A 7,331-nucleotide genomic window follows, 5' to 3' on the forward strand; every position below is an offset into this window, starting at 1 on the left:
AGTGTGTTGTTTGCAAAAAAAACAAACACATTCAAAAGCTCCATGTAGTCTTAAAATTGAAATGCGTGAAATCATTTGCATTTCAAACCAAGACTGGCTGGACTTGGGGAAAAAATCAAATAAAATCTTGCCTTGACAGACGTTAACAGTTGAAGTTAACTCAGTGTGCACAGCAGCCCGTTTTTGCTTCCTGATTAAAACTCTTCTCACAAAGCAGTTAAAAAAAAAAAACAGATTACACAGCTGGATTTCAAAAGATTAAAAGTATGACATAGGAATGAAACATTGAGTGCAGTCTATGTCTGAGTATTTACTGCTCTCCTGTTAAAGCTGAAGCATCTTGGATGGTGACTGTTTTTTAACAGTCACTCCCCAGACTCCCTGTGGCCCTACTGCCATCTACAGAAATACATCGCCCGGTCAGAAACGACCAATCAGTGCCAGGAGGAATGTCTTGGCGTTGTCAATCATGCTTGTGTACGCACTGCTCACACCTTCCCTCACTCCTACCCAGGCTACAGCTAGGAGTGAGGTAGCTGTAGCCAGACTCCGTTGTGAATGCTCAGGCTAGTTAGCATGGCCACTGATTACAGCAGATAGACAGCGTTTCTGTTTCTCCGCCATTAGCACATTGAGCTTCTTTGACTTTCAGATATTGCCTGGCACTGCCTCATAGCGGATTTCTTCCATGTTTTTAAACAGGAAATGTGCAAATTCAGTGATTTTGATCACAAAAATGTCAATATTACCAATAAAGCAATACATTTTTAGAATAGTTTAGAGGAGAAATTGATTTTCTTTCATCATTCTTAGCATCTATTTTACTTCCCATGTACCTACTTCACTTGTCGGGATTACAGGTGAGGCATTGCCTCCTCTGTCCAAACATCACTGATCTGTGAATTCTGGAAGGTAATATGTAAGTTTCAGACAGTTATTAAAGTAAAAACAAAAGAAAATTTGGCTATAAAACCATATAGCCTACATATGCAGTCATAAAGCTCTCACAGTCACTGCACTGAAAAACTGTCTAGCAACCTAGATTGTGTTTTCTCTGGTATTCGTCTCAAGCGGTCTTGCAACTGGCAACCTTGGAAAGGTCGCTAATCCATCACAGGTCAACGCAGAAACACAGAGGACAAACAACCACAACAACAAGTCATATTTAAGGGAAATTTAAAGACACCATTTAACCTAACGTGTCTATTTTTGAACTGTAAGAGGAAGTCAGGATACTTGGTATGAACCCATTCTTGCATGAGGACAACATGCAAATTCTATGCAGAAAGGGTCTGTCCCTGTTTTGAACCTCTTCGACCTGCTTACGTCAAAGAAGACCCAACAACCGCACCACCATGCAGTAACCAGCAAAACTGTGGTGAACTTTCAGTTCACAGCTGCATTTGGTTTTTTAACCATTTACTCTACTAATTTTGCTTAATTAACAGTAAACCCTACATCAAAGCATTATAAAATATCTATTATGTATCAACCCCCTGTGAAACTGGGAAGTAAAATGTGTGTTGTTAGTAAATTGGTAAAATTAGATAAGAACTGACTCAGAACATTATCTTCCAATGACACAAACAGTAATTAAAAGTCTTTGGCAGCCATAGCCATAAATAGCCATAAATATAAATAGCCATGAAATACATTTACACTGAAAACTACAATTGAAATAACTCTCCATAATGCATTGCAACCTGTCAAGCTTTTCTGCTGCATCAGACTCTGACAATAAACCCTGGGACTTTAGCTCTTAAAGATAAATCCATCAATCCAAGCAGAAAACATCTGAGGTAATTGAGACTGGTTACATATCATTTTCAAGAAAACGTGTTCTCCAATTCCTTAAAAATGTAACACCTCATGCACCTCTCTCCTGAAGAGATTTTTTTATGTAAAGCTAATGATGCTTTCAGAATCTCCTGGGAATAAAGTAGCAGGTAGTTGAAATAGTGATGATATGTCAGGATGTAAAGCTTTGCCCACTGATTGAACAGATGCTTCCAGCAGGCACTCATTAATATTGATCCTAAAACATCATATCTCACTTATCACAATATTCTCTAAAAGCATTTTCTTTGTAACTGATTTCACTTTCTTTTTCTGGTTTCTACCAACCACTAAAACTCAGAATGTAAACATTAAACATTAAAAAGCTCTGTTACTTTTCACGCTGAACTGTTTTCTGTGTGAGATGTTAGAGGACGGGACACCTTTTCTACTTTTCACCCAGTTTAAATTACAAACACGTCTCTCATTATTCCGAATGCAACCTCTGCAGCTTTGGTGCAAAGGAACCCAAAGGGCACAGCAGGGTCACAGGGTATGTTATTAGTTAATGTGCAGAGACTTAAGACTGGTGGACTGGTGACTTAACATCACCTCAACCTTCCAGCTGCTAAAGATGCAGGCCTGGAGAAGCGGTACAATCACAGTGCATGCATCCCTGCTGAGGTTTTAGTAAAGCCAGAATACGAAACAGTTGGTATCACAGAGAGGAAAAGAAATTCCTGCAAAGCCAATCGTAATGCCAGTGCTTCCTTTGTTCTCACCCGGAGGATTCAGCTGATCTGAGCTGATGATCAGATAAGATCAGTGGGGGAAATCTGAAATCTCTCTCCTCTTCCAGCAAGCTTTTCATAACATTAAAATGCAATTTTCCCTTGGTGCAACTTTTAAGGGCAGAAGCTCATCATTCTGGAGCAAGAAGCATCGTGCTCCCTGAAGCTGACAAACAAGGTATTGATCACCCAGTTCATTTCCATTCTAAGAAACCCAAGCTGAATCACAAAGTGCTGGAACAAAGAAAGAGTGGCTAATACTTCATTGAATTAGTTCATTCAGACAGAGTAAAGTTACCATAATAAAAGAAAGTATACCAAAGACTGTCAAGTCAAACCAGGAAATTTAATAAGCTGTTTATTTGTTTTTTTAAGAAACAACCAGCATCAAGTGGAGTAAAAGCTAAAATTGTCAAGAAAGAAATGCTACTTAAGTTGTGCAAGTTAACAGTGTCTTTTAAAAAAAGGTTGAATAATAACTCAATAATAACAGTGCTACTTCACTGTAGCACTTAAACCAACACATCTACTGACATAAGGTAGAGGACAGTGCTAAGGCCTTGTCAAAATCTTCACAACCACAGTGACTGAGCCGATTTTTCGAGCAGCAAATAGAATTGTGATAAGCAGACATGATTGATCATTTCCCATTTCCAGCAAGAACTCAATAAAACCCCCTGATGAATTGCTTTCCCATCCCAAACATCAAAGTCATGTTCAATCAAATGCTTACAGCCATCTGACAAAAAAGAGGGGATGTGACTTAAATCAACTCATTTAAATCATTGAACTCGCCGAGCTCATCAGCAAGCTGACAAAACAGCAAATCATTCAGACAACCGAGCGCTCCTGCTTAAACGGGCTCCGTTATATCATCCTGCAAAACAACTGCTGAATGCAATTTACAGGCAATAAAGCTTAAAACAGACTTCGGGTGGAGGGGTAAGATTAATAAATGTAATGTGACTTTAGCAGGTTTATGTTGCAGAGTGTTTTGGGGGGGGGGTTCGAGTTGAAGAGGTCAAGCACCTGCCTCATAGCACTCGTGACACAAATATGACATTTGGTTGTGAAATGTTGGATCATGTTTTCAGATCCAAAAAAGCCTATGGAGAAAAGCAGTTCAGATGATCAGATTCAGAGAAATTTCATCTGTGATCCAATGATCCAGAGGTCTAACAACCATGTGATCAAGAGATTTGAACAAAGACTTTCTTCAAACACATCTCAGACAGCTAAAGTTACATTTACACAAAAATGGCTCAGTGGACTTAGAAGAAATTCTATTCGTTAGAAGATTGTTTCTCATTTCTCAACCCCTGTACAGCGCAGCATAAAAAACAAAGAGGAAACCCAAAACAACATAAACATCCCAGCATCATGATATATTGGCACTGGAAAAGAGAGAGAGCAGCTGATTTGAAGTGTTAAGAAGTCGTGAGATTCAGATTACACCGGGATTCATTTTTTCTGCTTCCACCAAGCTGAAGCAATCTATCACTAATGGTAACTGAAACATGGTATGTTTGGGTTTTTTTTATCAGAAAGTCTTATTTTATGTGCCAGCATGTATTCATTGTGATGAAATACATCCCTTAAACCTTTTCAAGCTGCATACAGCAACACAGACGTTTAACCTCAGACACATTTTGCCCAACTTTGTGTCGGGCCTCAGCCTCTAAACATGTGACTGCTTGACTTCCCCCAAGAACTGAAAGGTTGCCAACAGGCCGCTGGTACCAGTCCATGATCTGTGACAACTGCAGCTCGAACAGCACGATGATTCTGGCTGCCGACAGCGCCGGGCGCCGAGTGAGATTCTTGGGCCTTTCCTGTCAAAATCAATTGCAGTTACAACGACCCAATCAACCTCAGGCTGCCTCTCACACTGGTGACACTTTCAAAAGGAGATGAAATGTCTCAAGGTCTCCGTCATCAAACTTTAGTTTCAGACCCTCTGCATTCAGTACATTCAATCTTTTCAAAACATTTGGAAATCAGGAGCTGGACTCATCTGACAATCAAACAGCTCCCCTGCTTTTCTGAAGATTTAGTTTTTTATGTGGTAACAACACTTTTTAATTCATATGCTAAATGTATTCTTAAGTCACGTATTTGACTCTTTAGTTCCTTGAAAGAAAACTAAAGTATCTAATTTATTCTAATGGTTATATTTTCTATTATACAAATATCACATTTATGTAAACCATGTTTGCTCACTGAACTTTTGTCTAAAGAATCAGAACAGGTGGACTATGTGACTAGCATTATTATTAATGCTGGTAGGGGACTAGAAGGGTAGCAGGATGCACGGAAAATAAATTTTTTTTAAATGTGCTCGAGCCAAGACTGTCTTGACTAGTAAATTTCCAGAAGCAATTGAGAGAGTTTTAGATTCACTGCTACATATGGGAATGGTGAATACATGAAGACTGAAAACTGAATCCAAAGGGGTTTCAATAAAGCATCCGTGTGCACACCAATGCATCCTAGAATTGCAATTTTAAAGTTTTTTGTTGTTATCGTTTATGTCTATGCTTCCTCCAGTTTTGTTTCTTCTTTTTAGTTGCTTGAACATCTGACTTTAAGCGGTCATTTTAACAAAGCTGTGTGTGAGAAACAACTCCAGCTTCTGAACTTGAACTACAATATGTGTGCAAGTGACATATTTTGTCTGTTTCTTGTTTAAATCTAGAGGTCAAAACAAAGATCAGGTAAGCTGGACTTCATGCATTTCAGACAGGTCAGTATATCTGACAGTCTGTAAATGACTAAAAGCTGCAGTAAGTGAACTCTGACTGAATCAGAATGAAATAATGGCATAACCACTGAAAAGAGGGAGAGAAGACAATATTGACTGCAGCATTAACATTTTTTTTATGGATTTCCAATAAGACATTCAGGAATGAATTCAAGGACTAGAAGTACCTTATGGGATTCCTTATTCACATTCACTGCTTGGCTCCTTTTCTGGCCTACTCAGTGCCCTTGCTGCTAATAGCAGCTTTTTTTTCTGTAGAAGTGAAAAAAAAAATAAAAAATACTTACTTACTTTTAAAACTGTGTTCTTTGTGTCAGTAAAGATATCGCAATGGAATAAATGAGTAAAATTGTGAGTGCATCTTTAGCAATACTCCATATTCCTCTTGTCATTTACAAGAGAAGAATCTTAAATTCAAAAACCTTTAAGTCCATGTCTCTTTGACTTATTTGTCTGGTTCTGACCTTTGGTACTTCACAAAGTGTTCCAGTTTGACAGATGTGTGATGGTGGAGGGTAAATAATCCTTCAAGTTGGAGTGGACACAGAGGGTGCAGGTACAGATGACAGATGGAGACTCAGCGTGACGTATTTGTCATTGTGCAGACAGAGGCTGTTATTACAGGGTGCTGTCAGGGGCTGACTGAGGAACTCTGAGTCTGCTGGTGAAGGAGAGAATCTTGTGTGGACCAAAACTGAAAGGTCAATATGAAAAGAGAGTAAGAAGGAGGACCGAGAAGCTGCAGGTTAAGTGGGATTGAGGCATCAGTGAGGTGGTGGATACTGTTGGTGGAGCCCAAGTGACTGACAGATCTCATCACCTGCGTTGGGGTTAAAAAAACATTCTCCCCACAGATGTTTCATCTATGCTAACCAAGAAACCTGCAGCTCAAATAAAGTTTGATCAAAACGTCTGTATTCGAAGCTGCTTCTTGTTCATGTTTGCAAGAAATAACTCAAGATAAAAATCATTATTGACAATGTCTGAAAACAGAAAATGTGATGTCTTTCAGCTGTGCAGCACCTGATTCCACCACTGGGAGGCACAGTCCTCAGTCGCTGATGATTCAGGAATCTGTCATCTCCCTCCTGCAATAACTTCAATTTACAGCCGCTCACCTCCAGCCCAGATCCCGTCAGCAGCGGCTTTAATCCGCCATGTAGAAACGCTAAGGAGAAACAGAGCGAACAGAGAGCAGGTGGTACCGGGTGGTACCGGGTGGTACCGGGGCTTTGAGCTGCGTCGCGACTCGCGGTGACAGTCGCAGTACCGTGTCTTATATGAGGATATCTGATATAAAGACAGACATTCTTTATGTCTGTCGGTGGGACCGACTCAGACTGCCTGTAGCGAACCGGGCATTTAGCAGCCTGACTAAGTTAAAATCAGAAGTTTTCCCTGCAGCTGAAGTGTTTCTGTGTTTCGGGGCGAAGGCAGGTTTTTTCCCGCTATTGCTAGGACAATTACAAAAATAAATAGAAACAGTGTTTCTAAGTTTTCTAACTTCATCAGACCTACGTTTTTATTCACAAACCAGTGTATAAAAATATTCTTGTCCATAATTTGATAGTTAGAGGGCACAGATCCTTCCCCCCTCGTCCTCACTGAGGACAGCCAGACTAGTTTATTTTTGGTAAATTATTATATTCAGCTAAATATTATTGCTGAGGGCCGCAAGCAGGCCTCCTGACATACAAATAAAAAAAATAAATAAAAAAATTAGAAAACATTTTTTGAAAACACTTAGGTCCTGACTCGGAGGATGGTCCTCACTTGGAGGCAGGTCCTCACTTGACTCCAGTTCCAGCAAATTCAAAAAGACCAAATCTTGGTATTTTTGTCCTGCTTTCAGCACCAAAGTTTGTCTGCATTGGGAATATTTTTGTGCTCCGAAATATGGCGCATTGTGCATCCTCTCTGCTGGAGAGTGTCCCTTCAACACGACACACTGTTTCTGTTGACATCAGGCTTTATCTCTACAGCAGGCTTCACCTCAACAGCAG

The sequence above is a fragment of the Poecilia reticulata genome, linkage group LG13 (assembly GCF_000633615.1).
Source record: "Poecilia reticulata strain Guanapo linkage group LG13, Guppy_female_1.0+MT, whole genome shotgun sequence".
NCBI classification, from domain to species: domain Eukaryota; kingdom Metazoa; phylum Chordata; class Actinopteri; order Cyprinodontiformes; family Poeciliidae; genus Poecilia; species Poecilia reticulata.